The following is a 21,827-nucleotide window of genomic DNA, read 5'->3' on the forward strand; positions in this document are numbered from 1 at the left end:
CAAGATTGACAGCTTTAAAACACTGTGATAAGGCTACTTCCCTAGGGTCTTTTCCCCTGCAATCCTGTGATGAATTTTAAAGTGCTCCATATAAAGATAGACTGCTCTGGGTATAGCTTGAATCAAGCCCACTCACCATACAAGATACTCCTTCCTGCTCCAGTATCCATGCATATCAAGGCATGAAGACTTGATACAAGTGCTCTTTTTTGTTCTCAGAAATATATGGCTAAGGGTAGCTTGGGATTTCTCCTCTTTTTTTTTTCTTTTTTTCTAAATAATTTGAAGTGAATATACTCATATCTTGTTTCCATCTTCCTGAAACAAGCACTCCTTCACCTAAGCAAAGTGCTCTGCTCTTCACCTGCCTGCATAGGCTCAGCCAGAAGCAGTGACAGTCACATATATCCACCCTGCCTTTAGGAAAAAAAAAATACAGCTGGCCCTGTAATTGCACTGTTATATGTAGAATTACAAACCCACTGTCAGCAAAAAGAGGAAAATTCGATTTTCTGTTTGTCTTAAAGAGCAGAGACATGGAGACTTTTAAAGCAGTTCCAAAGTGCTGCTACTTTTTTTCCTTCGGAGATTCTCTAATATAATTCTGCCCAGTGTGATGCTAACTATCTGCTATCAGAGTTACAGATGTTCCCTGAAAATCTCAGAGCCCTTCTATCTGCATTCAAACTTCTCCGGTTGTAATTAGCTTGCACAGAAAATGAGCTCACAGCAAAAGCATTAATACTATCCCACCAGGAACATCCCAGACAATCATAGCATGGAAGCCATATGCTAAAATTCAGCCAGCGATGACAGAATTCATCTTCACTGTAGATAAAGTATAGATTTTTACTAGTGATCCATTTTCCTCTGATGGACTAACTAGGATAACAGCCTCTAAAGTTGGCTCTGCCTCCTGCAATACCAAAGAAAGTCTCTTGACGCCTTCTCTTTTACATACTAGCTTCTCCACCAAAGGTGAGGTGCTTGCACATCAATTCCTAACTCCTAGAGCCACCCAGTTAAGTCTTTGCTGATAAAGATCACTAATCTATGATTCTAAGAAAAGGGATATGATTCAAAGGCATCCAGTAGACTTCTCTCAGGACTCATCTTCAGTGTTGCCCAGATCACAAAGCTCCCACAGCAAGTGCCACGCAACCCCAAGCCCACAACAGGTTGCCAGGTCCTTATCAATGCATCTGCAACATCTCTATACTACCCAGGATGCTCATCTACAGCACCCCTGCCAACCTGCACAAACTGCACACCTCCTACACCTTTCCCCAGCTCCCTTGCCTTCCCACAAGATAGGTAAAAAAGAACTAGTAGGACTGGAGAGATTTATCAATTTCTGAAATTCTTTATCATTCAACTAGTGCTCCATAACCAGACTGTGAGGACCACAGGATGCAGTTCACTTGCTTTCTGTCCATACATCAAGATGAGTGAACAGACCTAGGGCTGAATTTATTCTTGATGGCTTTTAAGCAGATGTGCCATGAGCTGCCCTCATGCTTTATGTCACTTTATACCTCAATTTCTAACACAGAGTATTTATTTTACAGCAACCTTCAACTACTGCCCTACCTACAGCAAAGACTCTGGAGAGTCTTCTGGGAGAGACCATCAAACTGCTCCTCTCTAGTCTACAATTTGTATTTCAAAGCCAAATCAAAATCTTTGGCACACATAGAAAATAGAGACAGGGAAATAAAGGCTCAAAACTATGCAATATATAATGAGGGCATCCCATGTCTACCATGTACTTGATGTAATTAGTCTTCAAAAAAGAACTTGAATTTTTCTCATTATGTCCCATCAAGACAGACAGAAAATCATTACAGCACAGGAGTTTACTGAGCTTCTATTTAGTGCAAAGCAGAAAATGCAAAATAACTCGGTTTTCCCTGATAGATTTTCAACAAGGTGCCGCTTGTTAATGATGATATGATATGTAGCTCAGCTCAAAGGGAACGTTTGGTTTTTATGAATAAGTATGGAGCCAACAGATGTACAATGCCAATAACCCATGTTTTAATGAGGGATGTGAAATAAAACTGAACTGGAGCAATTTTTTCTATAATCTGCAGGTTCCCATGGGTCAGGCAAGTCCCTTGTCTATCTAAAAGGTATAGAGAGGAACATTCAAAAGCATTAAATTACACTGAGGACTTCAACGTGAGACTCTCACAGCAACAGAGCAGTGTGCTGTCATATCTAAGTGAAATACTCTTGTGTTGGTTAAAAAGAAAGAGTTCAGGATATGCAAAAAAAGAGAGGACAGAAAATTGGTGGAAGAAATGCCACAGCAGGTGGTGGCATGCCAAATCCACACTCCTGCAGCAGATCCTTCGGAGACAACAGAGTAGGGGGATTTGCAAGGTTCCCCTGGCACTGTTGCCATGAGTTTGTCTGGAGATGCTTTTTGCTTGGTGACAGGGGAGGGGGCTGCAGTGCTGGTCCCAGTAAGCAGTTCTCAAAACATCCCTCATCTCTGAGGTGGGCCCGCCTCCAGCCCAGCCAGGCCAATCTGGCACCTCTGGCAACACTATTTAAGGAGGGAAATCTGCAGCAGAAGAGGAAGTGTCAGAGAAAGAGAAAGGAAGGAGGAGCACTGGACCAGAGATGCCTCTGCAACCCGTGGCAAGAATGCAGGCTGTACCTCTGCAACCCATAAAGGGTAATGGCAGGACTGAGAGCCACCAGCAGCTCTGTGTGAGTGCACCTGGATGAGCAGGAGACTATGTGAAGAGGTGGCCATGGTGCAGGCTATGCTGGAGAGCCTGCGGGCCGCAGAGTAGACCCACACAAGAGCCAGAGAAGAGCTGCAGCCTTTGGGATGAGTGCATGTTGGAGGTGCCTGTGCAGGGCTGCCCAGTGTGTGAGGACCAGTGGGAAGTACACCTGCTCTGAGGCAAGGCAAGAACCATCAGGAAAGGTCTGAAATCCCCATTCCCTGTCCCCCTGAGCCGTTCAGGGGTGACCAGCAGCTTGGGGACCACTCAGATGGGAACCATGCTTGCGTTACCACACTCAGGAGCGGAAGCATCTGTAGATGCACAGATGTTTCAGGCATAACTAGCATTTCTTATAATGCCTTTCTCTGTACCCTTTCCTGTGTTTGCTTTGTACATGACACAAAGGAGAGGAGAACTGGTAAGATGGTTCAAGTAGAAATCCTCTATAATAAACAGGAATGCTTTGACAAAATGTATGCTGTTAGATGACAGCTGACCCAGGAACATCATATGCCTCCACAGTGAAGAGCAGGTATCACGGTAGCCAGCTGGGCCCAGTTTTGGGTGACCTCAGCAACCAGAAGCAAGGGTTGGTAACGTGGCATTTGCCATCACCAGTGGCCATGTCTCAGATATTTTGGAAATTGTATTCAGAGTAGAACAGGGCCATGAATAGCCTACTTTGCACGTACCTTGAGTTTTGGTCCCTGTCTTACCATTCCTCTTCTGACAGTCAACCTCACAATCTCTTCATGCAGTATTTATGCAGTATATTATTTAAAATAACATGGGTGTCTGGGGTTTAATTTCTAATTAAATCTTATTTTAGTCTTCTTATATTTTTATCTCAGTATTTCTAATTCAACAGCTCTTGAAAGGATATGTAGAACTAGATAGCATAGTACAGTCATGCACATAATGGTACTATCTCTCTTTTCAAGGGAGTGGGAAAAGGAGGACAAATAAGATGAGCCTAAGACTCCTCATAATCTGCTACAAGTCAGCTGAAAAGAAATGAAGTTTTCAGCTGTTGATGAGATTTGCTTCTTTCTTCCTATATTAAAATTGATAGCTCTTTAACTGATTAACAGCCACTGATGTGTGAAAATTCTCTTTAAATTAAATAGGTTGCTGGAAAATAAAAAAAGAGTATTTTTAGACATAGCAAATATGCCATAAACGACCTGCTGGTGTTAGGTACAAGTGGGATATGTTTCTGTTAGTAGCACATCCATTATTAGTAAATTAATTTCACTCTATTTTTAGTAGCAACCACAAAATGTTGCAGGCATGGAGCATTAATGTCTGTGCAGCCTCTTGCTTGCATGCTTCAGGTCAGGTCGGAGAGAGATGGCTGCAGTGAAGGACAGTAGCCTCTTGGGACAGCAATGGTGTGAGCTGATCCCTTAAACTGGCACCAATAAGGTTAGAAGCTGGCTTCGTGACTTGCAGATGGGAGCTCACAAGAGGTACGCTGGCATGGGTGGATGGAGGATTAATCAGCAGTCTTCTTACAATGAAAAAACTGGCCTCTTCAAATGACATGCTGAACTCTATGGGCTCTACCAGTACTACAGACAGTTAGTACCAGTGACGAGGTGAAAGAAAGCAGCCAGAATAAGACAGTAAGATCAAACAGCTGGGACTACTTGACAGATTATTTTCTGCAAGTCTTACATCAAATGATTTACAGTTGTGTCCCTGCAACCATCCCTGAGCTTCAGCTGAAGGCTGCATCCAATGAGCAGGGCTCCTGTCCTCTCTGGCTGCCCCACTCCTTCGATGCACATCGACCCTCAGGCAACAAGCACTGGAAGCAAGGACCACATCCAAAGCTCTCTGGATCTACAAGCATGTATGTTTTGGTAAAATCACCTGACTAATAATAATGGCAATTTTAGTTTTGCCCCTGGCAAGTGAAAAGCTGTAAAGCATGACCCTGTAAGCCTCGAAACCTCAGAAGATATAAAAAAAGGCCAACCTATTACTACTTTCATGCTCTTGTGATGCCGAGAGGATAAGCTCACAATACTTAAGTGCTTAGGATCAGCAAAGCGACCTTTCATATATTCCAGGGAAAAAAATCTCAAACAGGAATGACACTGCTTCCCTTGCAGAGCACCAAATTAGTCTCCATAGTAATCAGAAACCACAAGTATAACTCACAAGGCAGTGCCACTAATCCATAAAAAAAGCTGAGACAAAAGTTAATGAGGATAAAGATGCCAGGTTACCCATCTAAAACAGAGGTTTCCTCCCTAAACTGCAAACTCTCTTTGCTATTCCTTTTTATCTGTTAGTCTCATTTGCCTTTTCAGGCTGCAAACTTCTTCAGGGGTACACAGTTCAAATCATCTCAACTTTCAGAAGCAACCGCAGCATAAAACTCTGCCCCACTGACAGCCCCATAATACATACCGTGTCAGATCTTGTCTGAAACACAAGCAGGATGTGTTGTGTGTCTGTGTGTTCAGCAGAAAAAAGAGCATCTCCATAGCTCATCAACTCTGCCTTCATTAGCACATCACTCTGGCGCACCGAATATGCCTTGAGAATTGGAGGATTTGAGCAAAAATAAGCTACAGATAAAAAAAACCTTGTTCTTGCCTCCAGAGTTGCCAGGCCTTGAAGCACTGAGAAGAGGGGGATGCTGCCTCTTAGATGCATCCGATACGTAAAAGAAGGGTTTAGCAAGGTACAGTCTTTACAATGTGGAATCAATTAAACTCCTGAGTGGTTCAAAGCCTCAGCTTGTGCTCCTGACATGCACTTTTACGTACAAGAAAAAAAAAAACCCAAAATAAAAACCACAGTGGACTGTCTTCATGTCTCCCAACCAATGTAAACAGATGATCTGCACACTCTTTTAAAAAGTATTTTAAGAACTACAGCAACCCACCAACAAGCATCCTCCTGCAGAATTTACAAGCAAGCGCATCCTCCTGCAGAATTTACAAGCAAGCTCCCAAGAGCTAATCCTGCTCTCTTTAACAGCTCTCCTTGAACTGCAGGCCAACACGGAAATTGCTGCCAAAGCTATAAAGCTATCAAAAAAATGTGTAAAATACCCTGATTATATCTCTTTTTTGGTTGGTCTCTATCTGTGACAGTGCTATGTTGCTTCCTGCAATGGGGATTTAAAGGGACTCAAATAAATGCCCACTAATAAAACACTGTAATTTGAAGCTGCTGGTTTGCTTGAATCCTTTTGGCAACTCCAGCACCCAATGCTACAGCCCAAGACCTGACAAAGGTCCTTTTATTAAATGGGCTCCTGGAGCTTGCTGGGTAAGTAGGCCATTGAGAGCTTTGCACCTTGAAAAGAGAGACTTGTCCCCTACCTTGGATGTAAACTGAGCCATGCATCTCTGGTGAAAAATACTCTTAAAAGGAAAAAAGGTTAAAAAATAGTTCTTCCCATTGTGTCTTTAGATGTTGTTTTGTCCAACTCCACACTAACTCAGGCTGAATTACCTCTGCTCCATATTCAAACCAGCTCTAGCTCTGAACACCAAAATAATCTTGAAAACTAGAATAGAAATAAATTAGTACTTTCAGTTCCTTCCTTTGAAATAACCACTTTTTCTAACATGTGACTCGCTAAACTGTCTCATGGGAATTTATGACATGTCTGTAGTTGCTAGAAAACTAAGAATCAGTTGTTATTAATGGCATTAATGTGTTCCTTCTAAACAGTGTAAAACTTCAGCACGTGAAATTACTCCAAAAAATTAATCAATTTCACAAGTCAGATACATTTGCAAGCCATAAAAATACTTAGAACACTATGCATGTGAAAACACTCAAGATAACATTAAGATCTTAATGGGCTATATATCTGTACATCCCAACTTTGCTCAAAGAAGATTTTGAAACAATCAATGAGTTAAGCTTAAACTCACAGCAGCATGATGAAAGAGCAGGGAAGGAGATTTATCCTAGCATATATGCAAACTTGCATATCATTTGGGTTTCACTTCACAGAAAGAAAGCAAGCTATGGAAAATAAATGCTTTTAGGGGAAAAGGAAGATTTTTCAAGTGCATTCAGCTCTCTGAGTTCTCAGCTGTGTTGATGGCAGGGCAAGTTGGACATGCTTTGATTTTGTGCGTTTTTTTCCAAACTTTTAAAAAAAAAATCCTGGGAGAAACTGGTACATTGCTAGAGAAAGCACTGCTTGGGATAAAGTGTTATTTCCTAGTAAAATCATAATTTCTGTGACCAGCAGCTGCATGTTCTTGCAAGCATGTACAGAGGCTCCTTCAGCTCTTACCCTGGGTCCTCCATCCTCTCTAGTTACATGGGAGAGATCCAAGTTGGTCTCACTAAGCCTCAACTATCTGGCTTACAACAAAAAAAAGAGTCCACATTCCGTTGCTATAGCCTCTCTGCCTATTATAAATACACAGTATCAACCTCCATAAATCTCTACGTCTATAAAAATCTATCTATGCATCTTTTTTACATTCTCTGAGGTGTGGGGCAAAGATGTGCTTAAATTACTGTCGCTTTTTTTTTTCCAATGAAGACAAACTGAAATCATTTTACTCCCTTAAACAGAAGAAGCTATGATTTACAATGCTGCACCTAAGGCAAAAATGCTATTTAAGAAGGTAGCAGAGATGTTTGCTTCTGCACATTCGTAAACATAACTTGAGATGCCTGGCTCCACACATAATCCAAGAGTCTGTTTCCAGGGTTTCTGCACAAAAAGAGATGCTCACACTGGGTTATCTTTTGTTATACAAATGGTAACTTAAACATTCAAGCTGCATTGCGTGCTAAGCGAGGGGAGGATTGATGGACAAGCCGCAGAACTCCCTTGAGTTCAACAGCAGCGTTGACTGAATAGCAATAACAAGCATATCCCTAATGGCAACAGGACAACTGGATCTAACTTGAAAATGATGCAGTCAACCCCCCTATGCCTGTCTGGGTACATGAATGATAGCAATTCAAGGACCAGGCGGCCAATTCTCCTGGAAAATAGGGATCTTCAAAGCCACATGTTTGCTGGCACAACACTAGAACAAGAGGGGTTTAGTCTTTTGGTTCAATCTGCCATAGGGATCTGGACCCCAGCCAGCAAAGAAAGAGAGATTCTCTAATTATGCTGTGGTTCGGACAATTGTAACCCACTGTGGTTAAGAAATATGACTTTTGGGAGGATTTATTTTGATAATTTATGGCGTGTGTTTAATTTATCAACATTTCAAGGTTTTAGACTAAACTAGTAGACTGTATATATAGATAGTAAAGAGAAGTAAAAATGTTTATAATACATCCTTCTGGTTGGCTTTACCTTGTGCAACTTCATTTGTGTGGACAAGATTTCTAGGTGGCATAAAATCAGGCTTTCTTCTGCCAACTATTTTGGTCCAAAGTAGACAGCATCCCACCAACCTACAGTGATGATAACACCCAAACCAAAGGATCCTATCATACCCTGCCTCAAATGTTTAAGGGCTTATTTGCTTCTAGTTTTATGATCATCTGTCTCAGGAAGTAGATTTGATAGGACTGGCTGCAGACAATTTAATTTAGAATTGTTCTTCTGTAATTTATGGCTGAACATATGTCACTCCAGACACATCTATTCAAATTCCATCAGAGGGTGATGGAGATGGATCTTTTACAGTCCTTACAACCAGAAAAACATAGGAAGGATTTATCCAGAGTTGCCTGGACTAAGTGTTCTAAATGGGTTTATGTGCATAAAAGTGACTCCAGGGAAGTGGTGGGTCTTTTTGCAATTTAAGACATAGGTAATGCTAGCAATTCTGCAGCAAGCAGGTGGCTTAGAGGCATGCAGAAGGAAACACAGATGTGTCTTCTCATGGGGAACATCTCCCTTCAGTCATGCCTCCTTCCACAGAAACTTGTCAGTTTTTGCATTGGAGCACAGTGGTTGGATTTACAGATGCAGGTCTCACCAAGCTAAATTCTGCCTTGATCTGCATTCAGTGGGATACTTTGGCTTTGGTTAGGAGGCAACAAATCAAAAGGTATGTACAAGGAGGACGTGGCAAGTTTTAATGCCTTGAGAAATTTACCAGGGAAAGCTGAGCAAGCTCCACACATCCCAAATAAAACACTATGTGATTTCAGTTTAATTAATCAGAAGAAAAATACTGACATTATTTGTTAGGTTGACTGAACTACTCCTTTGGGTCAGATGAAGGCTACAACACTTCACAGCTCATCTGCCTTGCCAAGTGACTCAATCAAACAGCTCCTCTTTAGGAATAAGCTCAACAAAGGGCAACTGGAGGCATTGGCATTGCCACTTCTTCCCATGCTGGCTTGACAACAATGGGAGCTTTTCTCTGAGCTCTAGTCCTGCAGCCCTGCAACAAGTGAATTTACAATCACTCCCATCTCTGGAGGAAAACTTGATGCATATGAAGAAAGATGCTCACACCCAAGATAAACCAACAGAACTTGACACTTGAAATGTCCCAATTTTGGAGCCAATCTTAATAATATTTGGACAGGTGATCTCACAGCTTTTGGACCATCCTTTTCATCAACTAGCTAGAACTGCTGTGACTCCAGATGAGATGAGACAGAAAAACATCAAAATCCCAGAGAAAAGAACATGTAGTTATGTCCCAAAAAGATATTTTTTGTCAGACTATAAACGGTACTTTTCTAAGATGAACACATCTTGCTCGAGAGACGTCCTGCTAGCATCCCTGTCCACTGCCTCTTCTCACGGCCTTTGCTCTTGCTCCCCAAACGGCTGTTTGTTTGACATATGCAGCTGCCTCAGAAATTCATATGTAAAGTAAAAAAGTAAAGTGAAGCAGCATTTGCCTTCTTTCTTGCTACACAAAGCCTTACCACAACCTCCTTCCCACCATATCCATTTCCCCACATCATAAAGCACTAGCCTGAGGCACACTTTGCAGCAGCAACACTAGCAGTTCTCAAACAAGCTTTTTATTTAATGTTTTGAGCTGCCAAAGCTTGATTTATGGAGATTTAATTCTCAAACTATTATTAAGGGGATAGTGTTGCTCACATGCAGCTTAGTGGTGTCTCCAGCTACATCCAAACAAATAAGCGTTGCCTTCACATGCCCATGTGCCCTGGAAACCCAGCACTATCTTTATTTGTCATTTCTGCTGCATCTCTGCACCCTTGCATCACATCAACTTCAAGAGTCTTCCTAAGGTGGTTTGGGAAAAAAAATCTAACTCTTCTGCATTACAAAATCATTCACGTTTGAACAAATCACGTTTGAGTTGTTCAAGGGAAGACTGAAAGACAACAAGAGGGAAGAATGAGGAGCAGCTGGTGCAGGCACAAGAGCATTGCACCCCGAGTTTGGCATACCTATGCCTTGCAAGAAAAGACTGCAACCTGCTCATTTTATGTCTTGTACACAATCATCCCCAACAGTTTGCCATCCCACAGCTCCTCATCTACACCTTATTTTCAAAGCCCTGTCAGGTATTGTGGCATCTATCCTGTGATGCCCAGCGGGTGAGGCTGGCATGGGAGGATGCCGCTTGTCCTCTCAGCAGCCCTGAAAGCTGGAGAGTGCAGGAAAATTTGAAGAATCAGTCTTGTCATGAAACAAATAAAATAAAAAAGCACAGAGAGAGAAAAGAGGTTTCTAGCGTGTTTGAGAAGAAAGCCTGAAAACGCAAACACAAACCAGCTCCACCAGCAGAAGGTAAGTGTAAAAAACATAGCATTTTTTCTTTTATTTGAAGTAGTATACTTTGCACTGAAATACCAAATGGGAGTTTGCCAACTCAAGCAGGGACCAGTAATGTTTTCCCCCCGTCGCCTCTTGGCCTCCCCAATATCAAGCATCCACTCCATATGAAAGTTGGGTTTTTTTTCAGATATACCAGAGAACAATTTCTGAGGCCCTCACACTTAGCCCAAATGCCATTCACAATTAATATTTCTGAAAGTTGCACAAGTGGCAAAACCACAACGTTCATTATTCCACACAGAAATTGTCTCACCATCCAGCCAAATTAAAAAATAAATAGTTGCAATTAAATGTGTTGCTACATTATTTATGTAGATGCATTCAATTTGCAGAAAGCTGCTATAAAATATTCCCCTTCAATACAAGGGAAATTTATTGAACTTTTTTGGTACCATTTCTCCTCCCTGCTCAAATGTATGTTGCTCCCTGCCTATTCTTTTTCCTCGTGTTATTTAACACATCACTTTCCAGCCACTGATTCTGCTACTTTTGTCTTGAAAGGAGGAGGGATGTCATCCAAATCCAAATGTTTCTTGCTTATTTGTGAACAAAGTTGCTGAATGACTACTAAGACAGATAATTCCAGCATTTCCCTTGCAATCAAGGACCTCACCTCGGCTCTGCATTTTGCTCTTACAGCTGCCGGGTAAATGATATGCACTGAGGCTGCCCAAGGCTTTAGAGTGCATATTAATTCTGCCAGGAAATCCAGACACTCTGAAGAATTGCTAATTTAACAACAGACTGTGAAATTATTTTTTCTTTCTTTATTAATTGCTGTGCTATTTGAAAGCGACTTTGCTGCTCTGACTGTCTTTCAGCATGAAGAAGAGGGGGCCTCTATTTCATCCTGCCAGGAAATAATTGAAAGCTTTCTCCCCAGCAATCCCTATATTCATAACCAAATATAAATACGTGAAACAAGTGCTAATAAAAATAGGTTAACTTGCTGCAGGTGTTCCTCTGTCAATTTATCCAGGTGATAATAGCAAAATATGACAGGGAAACACAATGATATATTTCACTTGTGCCTTGACATTTTGATTCTGTTTGTTAGGGTATATGTGTAGGGATCTGGCTTTTTCTCCAAGACCTCTATAGCTGTCAGTCTGTGCAAACAGGATTTGACAAGATGTCCATTTAGCAGAATGGAAGGGCAAAGGAGAGGAGAAAAAAATAAGGGAAAAGAAAGGAGCTAGAGAGACCAGGTATCTGTGTAAAGCTGCACTGTAGCGCAAAAATGGATGCTCTTCACATACCAAGAAACTTGAAAATAAGAGCAGCTTGATATGTAGGATCTGAGGTGATTTGCATCCTTTAATCAATAGCTCCTTTGGGAAAGGTGGCCAAGAATAATATAAACAGAAGGCAGAGGAGAAAGAAGACAGCATTAGAGAAGGCATCAGGATCACTGTACACTCATCCATAGGAAGATTTTTCACTGATCTTCTTATTTTTTTAAAAGGAGAGAGAAGGGGGAAAAAAAAAAAAAAGCTCTCCATTGCTCATGAGAAATTAGATTTGAGAAATCTAAATAGGAAGTTTTGCTTTCTAGGGCTGCCCTTTTCCATCCTGAAGAAAGAAGCAGAAAGTGAAGCTCTCTTCCAGCAATAATGCAGGAACATGCTCTGCTTATGGAGCCCTGAACATAGAAGTCTTCAGCTTGTCTCTCCCTGCAAAAAACTTGGTATCAGAAATATACAAATGAGTTAAAATGAAACAGAGTAAGAATGAGCTATGAAGATGAAATAACATAAAACAAATATAGCATTTAAACAAGATAGTAATCAGAGTTTGGATATTTGCGGTAACTGGCTGGTGAATGATGGCAACAAAAAGATTCTAATCATCCCTGCAGTCCCTGCATCTCTGCAAGAATGTCTTCAAGAGGTGTTTAAAAGCAAAAAATGTATGTATAACTTGAGTTAAAATCCAGGACAAAGGTGTTAAGTAGTGGGGTTTTAACCAGACCTTACCTTTCAGCATATGCTACAGGCAGGGCCTTCACACAGTATCAGCCATGCTACTATCTGGTTGTGCATTCTGAGGCAGCAAAGGCTTGCCTCTGCCTCCTCCAGGATGCACAATACCTGCCCACCCCACATCTACACCAATCTTCCGAGAGGCATCTTCTTCCTGCCCTCTCCCTTCAAGAGCCATGCATCCCAACATACAGTTATCCTGGTCCAAAACCCACAAGGAAGTCACAGCCCTCATCCTACACCCAGACACCTCCCAGGTCACAAAGAACCATGCAAGTGCTGTTCAAATGGACAAGAGAGCTGGCCATGCCATGGCTATGGGGGTTACGTGCCACCATCGTGTGCAGACCAAGTAATCTACAGCTCAGTCTGGGACAGCTAGCAAACTGCAAGCCTTAGAGCCAGATCAGACAGTGTCAAAGCCACCAAATACAGCCTCAGTGACCAGGCAGGTCTGCAAATGACCTGCCATCACAAAAAAAGAGAAAGGCTAGGATAAAGTCTGTGTCAAAATCCATCCAAGATACACATCTCTGATGAGCTGTGCACCTTCAAAGCACTCCTAGACATCACCTCTGGCATAAAGTGATGAAAGAAGATCTCAGCCAAACAAAGTCAGTTGTGCCCTCCTTCCCCTGCTGCTCCAGCGAGGTAGAAAATACATATTACTGAACCTGTAAAGTGCTTGCAACTATGGCCCCAAATCCAGTAATCTCCACTGATGTAGGTAAATTGCTGACCCCTCTATCACTGTTATTCATGATGCAAAAAACCTTGGGTTTTCTCTGCAGTTTAATAAAACCTGTGGGGAATCGGTGTCAGGCTTTCATTCCTTATAGCTAGCTTTTAATGTTGAAGTCTGGATTTCCTGGAGGTGAACTGAAAAGTTCAGAATAATTAGTGATTTACATACAGAGTTGTCAACAACGATACATGGTATTAAGTTACCAAGATGAAGGGTTCCACCTTCTCAGTTGCTACTTTTGGTTTTATTTTATTTTAAAATTCTGTATTTTAATTCCACTCACATTCTGCTATCGCTAGTAAAGTGGCCTGAAGCAGACAGCAAGAAGAGAGCAGTAAATCGAAGGCTTAAATCACTTTTTCCTCAGTTCCCTGGCAGATTTAAAGAGCAACCTGGCACTAACGCTTTCAAATAATATACTGTTGGACCTGACACAGCAGAGAAACTGCATCAAATCACACAATAGTCCAGGAGACCGTGCAATTACAATTAACCTCCTGCCCGCTGTGCTTAATGACAGATGATCATGTGAATGACTGTCTCGGGAAAGGACCCAGGTATCACCAAAACAAAAACCAAACAAAAAACCAAACAAAAAAACAAACAAAAAAAATTCTTGATTCTCACATACTTAAAAAGCCATTTTCAGTTAGGAAAAAGACAAGGAACACTAATTGTAGTTCCGCATCCAAAAGAAATTAATAACCCTTGCTAATACATATGCAGGCACAAGCATAAGCCATCAGCTTTCTAGTAGCAACAGAGAAGTCTCCTACCACCACAGCACTGTAATCAGCAAAGTACTAATATCCTGCAAAGCTATCAATCCCAGCCCAGACCAGAGAACATTAATTTTGTCCATGCCAGGTAAAAAAGGGCAATGTTACCTCAAAATAGCACATAATATTTTTTGGCATACTTACTGGCCCATGGGGTTCCCATTACAAGGTTGCCAGGGAGGTATCCTCTGTTATCAAGTGTTGCCCTATTTCTTCTTTATGTCCCTCATCTCTTGCTTACCTTGTGAACTCCCTTTATCAGGGAGCATCTTCCCCTCACTGCTCAGAGTACCTTCAGAAGTAACTAGAGCTACTTTCCAGCCTCCTCCCTTCGCTGAACAAGGAATCTCAAAGATTGTCCCACCCCAGGAAGAGCTGAGGGCACACATTTCCTTTCCTGTACCTGGTCCCAGTGGGGGAAGAGTTTATCTGCCCCAAACGCTCTCCTAATTAGAAGTAACTGTCTCTCCAGGTCTGCCAGCAAAGCAGTTGGAGTGATCTCTCCCTCATCTGTTTCAGTGAAGCAAACTCATTAGTTTAAATAATCTGTTACAGTTTTTGCCAATTCATTCATTCCAAGTAGTGTCCTGACCTGAAGAGGCAGAAACCTTCAGCCAAGGAGCAGCAGGACGTGTGTGTGTGTGTATGCATGCATGTATTTGTATGTATCATACATGCTTATGCAAATTCTACTCCCAATTCTTCCTAAATCTGTCATTTTCTAGCATAGATACACCTCCCAGGAACAAGAGAAACAATATGGACATGTCCACCCAGATGCCACCACTTGAACAGGTGACTTGCAGGCACTACCAAGACCTATTTTGAAGCAAAGTACACCATTACCCGGCTACTTGCTGCAGAGCCCAAGGACGCAGCAGGGCCAGATGTACAGAGGCTGTATCTCCAGTCAATGCAAATGGGAAGCAAGCAGCACAGTGTTTTGGAAGGCCCTTCCTGCACAACATGCAATGGCAACTATCTACCAAGCTGTATGCTGAGCTATTTTGTAGTAGCTTGTCACTGACATAATTAGGAGATAAGTCTTATAATGCAGAACATATATAGCACAGTTTCTATATATATTTGTAACACCTGTTTCAGCATGCCTTTAGATTGTCTTTTCATATAAAAGAAATAAATACAAAGATACTGTATTCTGGCAATTTAGTCTGATGCCTGATTAGGGAAACATTGCTTCATGATTTCTAAGCCATGACATTTCCACTAATCTTCCCATTTCAACAGCGGGAAAAGGAATGGCTTTCATATCTCCATACTTGTCATTTTCAAGCTGAGTACATTATCTGCTAGTCTCTGGATTTACCTGATAGCTCTTAAAAAACCCAAAATATACCGCCACAGTCTAGGAAACTTATGTGTGGCTTACTTGGAGAGCTGTATGTCATTCTGAAGACAAACAAATGTAGAAACTAGTTCTCATATTTTTTATAGTACGTCAAATAAATAAATAACCAGATTGCTATCTGTTACTTCCCTTCAATGAGATTGCTGCTTAAAAGGTTATAAATGATGACATTCTTGCTTTTGCAGAAGGCTATGCATTAAACTTCATGATCTTCTTGCAAGGATCAAATATGGTTTGTTGTCAGATTTCTTAAGCCTGCTCTTCTGCAAAGTCCTCCAGTGTAATACCTTCCACTCCCCAACATGTCAGTTTGCCCCTAACAGACCTTACCTAGCAACTCATGCAGGATCTCACATCCTATTTCACAACTGCACAGACATTTTAAAACCTAAAATGAATAGTCTTCAGCTCCTCAGCAGCATTTTCCAAGTTATAAACTTAGTTTTGTCTTAACTTACAGTTTCTCATAGCTCAGCTCCCCAACCATGGTGAGCTGCTAAGCACAAAGCTACCTCATCACCTATGATCTTACCTGGGGCTACTCTCCAAATGCTGAGCATCAAATGTGACTGCTTGCACACTCCTAGGACACAACCTCTCAAGGTCTTGCAGTGGGGCAGGAAGCACCTGCTAGAGTGCTAGTTGTGAACCAAAATCATGGTTATTGTCAAAAAAACCCCACATGTCAGTCCACACAGCTTCCCCCACATAATATATTTAGAAAGAATACATAAAATCACTTGTACTCTTCATATTGTCTCATTAGTATACCTCCATCCCAACATTAGGATGTCACAGAAAGGACAACAAAGGTCTCCTAAACACTTCTTAGATGAGAAAAAACAGATTTTGGGCTGCTTTCATTGCCTCTCTTTGCAGTGCATATATTTCTGTTCCCTTTGGATGGACTTGGTGGCTAGTTGAACCATATGCTCACAACAAGATCAGCAAATCACAGTCCTGTAACAGTGCTTTTATTTCATAGCACAGTGAAGAGTTATAGTTTGATGGGGGAGGGAAGATATCTGTTTACAAGTACAGGGTTAGGAAAGTTACTGACTGTACCATATTTTGGTGCCAAAACATATCGTTGCTTAAATAACCCAAGTGTAAAGAAAGCAAATGCTGCAAAGTACAATGTGAATGCACTTAGACTGAGTGTTTGCTTCAGGACTGTATTTTTTAAGTGAATCTCTCAATTTTCCCAACTTACTATCCCTTCGCACATGACACCAACTGTGTAAAGTGGATTTGTGGGGGGATGAAACTTAACCTGAAGATGTGCCCTGGGAGTGCACTTAGAATCCTCAAGGGTTTCCCAAGGGGCCAAGCCATAGTCAGTGCAAAACAAGGGCCTTTGCAAGGTGCCCAGCATGCTGCTTCACCTTAAGTATCTGCCCCCAATGCCTTATCTCACCTGTCAACATGGAGAGAGACTCTACAATTCTGCTTTTTGTTCTGCCATAATACATACTTATTGCAGCCCTTACACTACAATATATTCAGATTTAACGTGTCTTTGGAATTTGCTTTCCCAATAGCTGTCATGCTCCAACACTTGTCAGTTGTCTCAGATAACCAAATATTACTCTGATGTTCACAGCATTACATAGAAATTCCCTAAACAAACTACAGGGAATTCTGCCAATTCAGAGCTAAATTAACTGCTTATCAAAGGCAAAACTGACAAGGGTTGTTAAGGTTGTTTGGGTTTTTTTGCATGAATCCATAGTTTATTGCTTCCCATCCCTGTAACGCTACTTAGTTTTTTCATGATATGTTCATCAAGACCTTTAGATATATTACTTCAGCTTAATAATAATGCAATTACAACCACTTCATGCATTTAAGACAACAGTCTCAGCTTAATTTCTGGTAGAAGCAAGAAGTTCAATGCTCTGCTCGCAAGGTATAAACTATTAGCTGATGCTCAAACCCTCCTTTATTTGTTTATCCAGAAACTTCCTTGCCCACTAGCACAAGAAGAGCTTTGCCCTGATCCCAGCTCCTCAGGGGAAAGTCCACGTGGCTCCTTTCAAGAGTTTGACTGTGCCTCTTCCCTTCCCCGTACCAATCAATGCCACTGCAGCTCATTTGCCTGAAGTTATGCTAAGCTCTGGGAGCATATCCTTCTTTTACAACATTAAATAAGCCTTCTGGGTCACATTTTGGAGGTTATCGTCTAAAATCCCAAAACTGAGCCTGGCAAAAATCTCAAGAGCCCAAAGCCACAGAGTTATCTCAGTATGTAAATGTCAAAGCCCTTTGGCTTCCCTTGGCCCCTGGAAAAGCAACTCACTCAACAGACCTCACGGGCACAAGGACGTTGAAGTCCTCTTGGCCTGAAGAACATGTGAAGGCTACCAGAAGGTCAGCAAAATCAGCCCTACATGCATAGCAACCCAGGCTTGCACTCAGCAGCCTGCCTGCCCAGAAGGTGGTACCTCACCACTATGTAACCCATCCCACTCAGCCACACGTTATCCATTATCCTTCCAAACTAATTTCCTAACTCCTCTTTCAGGGGGTGGGGGGAGTATATGTTTTATTCCAACATGGAATAAAAGGGTAGGCATATTTTGATGCCACAGCAGAGTAGAATTGATGCTGCCCACACAACCTGGGGTTTGGAAATAATGTATTTATAGAAGTACATTAGGACCAATTTAGAAAAGATTGATTAGATAAAGTAATGCTCATTCAGGCAAGCCTAAACAATTTTCTTATTTCATTGAATCAGCAACAATGCACTCCTACAAATGCAATAAATATATATCCAATCACCCCTCTTTCAGTGACTTCTCCCCTTGTTCCTTGCAGTTGGCATCATTTAGTTTGGGTATTTTCAAAAAGGAAAAAAAACAAACCCACAACAGTAACTCATTTATGAAACCTTCTCTTCCTGGTAATTTTATTTTATCTCTGTAGCATAAGTGTATCTAGCAGAAGCAAACATTGTTTACTTGTTAATACCAAGCCAGAACTCTTAGAGAGAGTTGATGAGACCACGGAGGAAAACTATTGTTTTCTTTGTTATTTTGCTGGAAGACTTGCAATAATATGTCAGACATCCATAGAGCCTACTGGGGAAAATACAAATAGTTCCTATCTTTTCATCCATATGCATGAGAAATGGTGCCGGTCTATATGCACAGGAAGATTTCATGCTGTCTCTTCAGCCAGCTCTTCTCACACCATAACAACACCTGCTCTAAAATAATTCACTGCCATTTGTGATTCAGAAACAAAAGTATTTTTTAAATCTTGATTGTTTAATTGTGTTACTGTATCACAAGGTACATCTCAAGAGACACGTGGCAGTAACTGCAGTACAGGCTTCTGTGCCCACAGTCCCCCGTTATCCCAGAGTCCCTGTACCCCAAAGCCTCTGGGTGAGCCTCAAAAACAGCATCCAACCCTTTGGCACTCAGATTAACTGAGAAAATGAGGGACTGTGGGTGAGGCATACGCATACAAAATCCTTTTGGTTTTGCTGTGAAGTGCCAACATTTGTAATCAGGACCTGTGGTCATATGGCAGTGTGATTACTTTTGAGCTACGGGTGCATTCAGCCCAACTCCTCACCACGCACAGACTCCCTTCTGGCATTCCCCTTTTGTTTTCAGCATCTCCATTATTTACCTCTAGCTTTACAAGCAATCAATACTTTAAGAGTAACCTGGGGAGGGGAGAATTGTATTTGTCATCTCCCTTCTATCCAAGTATTTGCTGCTGAGGTACAAAGGTAGGTAAATGTTGCTGTAAAGACTTCATGAAAAGATAAACATGAGGAAATTTCTGCTGCTAGCCAGAAATTTCACAGCTGTGTCTTTGCCCAAGCTAAATTCTCAAGCATATGTTCTCTATAAAGCCTTCATCAACCACTATCACAGACAATTGGTTCATAAAGTACACCCTTTATGATGAAAGATGTTTTTCATCCCACACTAGAAATTCAAATTTAATAAAGTATACTGCTTAATCATAGAATCATAGAATGGTAGGGGTTGGAAGGGACCGTTAGAGATCATCTAGTCCAACCCCAATGCAGAAGCAGGTTTACCTAGATGAGGTCACACAGGAACATGTCCAGGCGGGTCTTGAAGACCTCCAAGGAAGGAGACTCCACAACCCCTCTGGGCAGCCTGTGCCAGGGCTCCCTCATCCTCACAGTGAAATAGTTTTTTCTTATGTTTAATTGGAACTTTTTGTGTTTCAGCTTCATCCCATTACCCCTTTTCTACTATAGAAAAAAGGGATGTCCCAACCTCCTGACACCCACCCTTTAGATATTTGTAAATGTTAATAAGATCTCCCCTCAATCTCCTCAAGACTAAACAGCCTGTACTGGTGCATGGAGTTGTTCCTTCACTTCTGCACTTGTCCTTGTTGAACCTCATGAGGTTCCTCTCTGCTCAACTCTCAAGTCGGTCGAGATCCTGCTGAATGGCAGCACAGCCTTCTGGGGAATCAGCCAGTCCTCCCAGCTTGGTATCATCAACCAACTTGCTGAGGGTACACTCTGTCCTCTCATCCAGGTCGTTGATGAAGATGTTGAGCAAGACTGGCCCCAGAACCGATCCCCGCGGAACTCCACTGGCTGGCATTTATTTTTTTTTCCCATAACCAAGTACTGCAAATTTTTCTGAGTCACTCTGGATTCAGCAAGGGGCTGTTGATCAGCTGCTACCAGAGCTTGCTCTCTCCTAGAGGGAAAATGGCAATATCTGGCCTATAAAACCAAGAAGGCACGAATTTAACAAATACTTAGCATCCTTTGAAGACAGTCATTAACAGCAAAGTGCTGAGTGAAAGCCAGAACTGGGTTTTCAGAAGTCCTGCATGTCCAGTCTTGAAACACCTAAATGCATTTAAAAGCCCAATCTTTATTGATTTGGCAACTCAAATCCAAATCACTCCCACTACCAGCCTGAAAAGTCTGACAGACAAGAAATGAGCGTGCGATTTTTGTCCTGTACTCTGTCAGTTCCTAGCCACCATTAAGGGTTTAATAAGCCCTTCCCCAAAAAAGAGGAATGAACAAAGGCTCAACATTAGCTTCAAAGGGACATAGGTTTTACTCTATGCATTTCACTTATAGAAATCTAATACTAGTTTGCTTCTCTTGGAAATCTCACTCTAAAAATTCAAAACAATCAACAAGGATTTAGTTAGGAAACCAAAATTAAATGGTCCTGCAAAGCTCCACAGCAATGCACACAACTGAGTTGCTAGTTCTAAGGAGTCAGCATGAAAGTCTGGAAGAAGATTCGCTGGTTTAAGACTTGCACTGTCATTTTTGTTTGATGAGAGATTAACTGTGCTCAAAACTGAACTGAAAATAAATGAACATTTATGTCCTTTGCATTACAGACATCATCCAAAGCAAGGAGAGCATTTGCTCAGCTCACCCCTAGTGTGATCCACAGATGTAGATTAAAGACTCCACTTGCAATATCCCAGCAACTGGGCATCTGGGGAAGCATCTGCTTTTGGCCTTGACAAACGACAAAACCAGGGAAGCAAACAAAATCCTATCTATAAGAGAGCTCTAATCAGGAAAGGCTTAGCTAATCCTCCAGCTCCAGCCCTTTTCCAATCCCTTTGGAAAGGTCTGGATGGATTTCCTTTACACAGTTGCACTATTTTTTTTGACCATCCCTGATGAGCTTTGCTCCACTATGTGCACTTTACATCCCTAGAGGCATACTCTTTCCTAAATATTTTCCCCTGCAGCATCACCCCATCCTGAGCAACACTGCCCAGCACCCTCTCCCTTCATGTGACCAGGACAAAAGTCAGCTCTAGTACTCACACAGGCAAGGAGTGACTGCAGAAAGTGGGAATGAAAGTAATGATGCAAAGGGAGCATGGGGCATTTGCTGAAGATGGCAAAAGGAGCTTTACAGAGAGAAAATTGAAATGAAAAAAAATACAGGGAGAAGGAAATGTAGGGCCAGGAACTTGGAACGTCAGTTAATATGGCAGTGCTACTCTCTGGAACCATACTGACCTTGCCAGAGAAATTAATATATTTCTGCCTACTACGTGTTTTTTTCCCCTGCTCTTTAAAGATTTTATGACAATAATAACTCCACAATACCTTGCAGCACTCGTTTTCACATGCACAGATTAAGTCTTGTATAATGCACTTCCCATTACTGATCAAAGGTCCAAGTGCACCTGCTCTGCATTGCTTCAGGCAGACAATTGCCCTATCCTAACCCCTTCTGAAGCCAACATGGCAAGCAATTTATCACCATCATCTAACTTCATTCACTTCCCTTGCTGAGTGACAGCCATCAAAAGTTATTGGTCTGTTACTAGGTGGCAAGGCAATCACATCATCTAACAAGGTCTTAAAGAGGAGAGAAATTTCCTAAATCCCATTACCGGAAGATCCTCCCTCCTCCAAGACGAAGACTTGCCTGTGTTTGTGCCACAGACATCAAATGCCTTTCTGACCTTTTTTAATACCTTTC

General features: G+C 41.7%; 1 protein-coding gene across 8 annotated transcripts in view; it reads right to left on the minus strand.

The window, feature by feature from the left end:
• EPHA5 (EPH receptor A5) overlaps positions 1 to 21,827 on the minus strand; it is a 208,292-nt gene that overhangs the window by 96,571 nt on the left and 89,894 nt on the right. The gene's annotated exons all lie outside the window — the stretch shown is intronic.

Source organism: Colius striatus, chromosome 3 (assembly GCF_028858725.1).
Source record: "Colius striatus isolate bColStr4 chromosome 3, bColStr4.1.hap1, whole genome shotgun sequence".
NCBI lineage: Eukaryota > Metazoa > Chordata > Aves > Coliiformes > Coliidae > Colius > Colius striatus.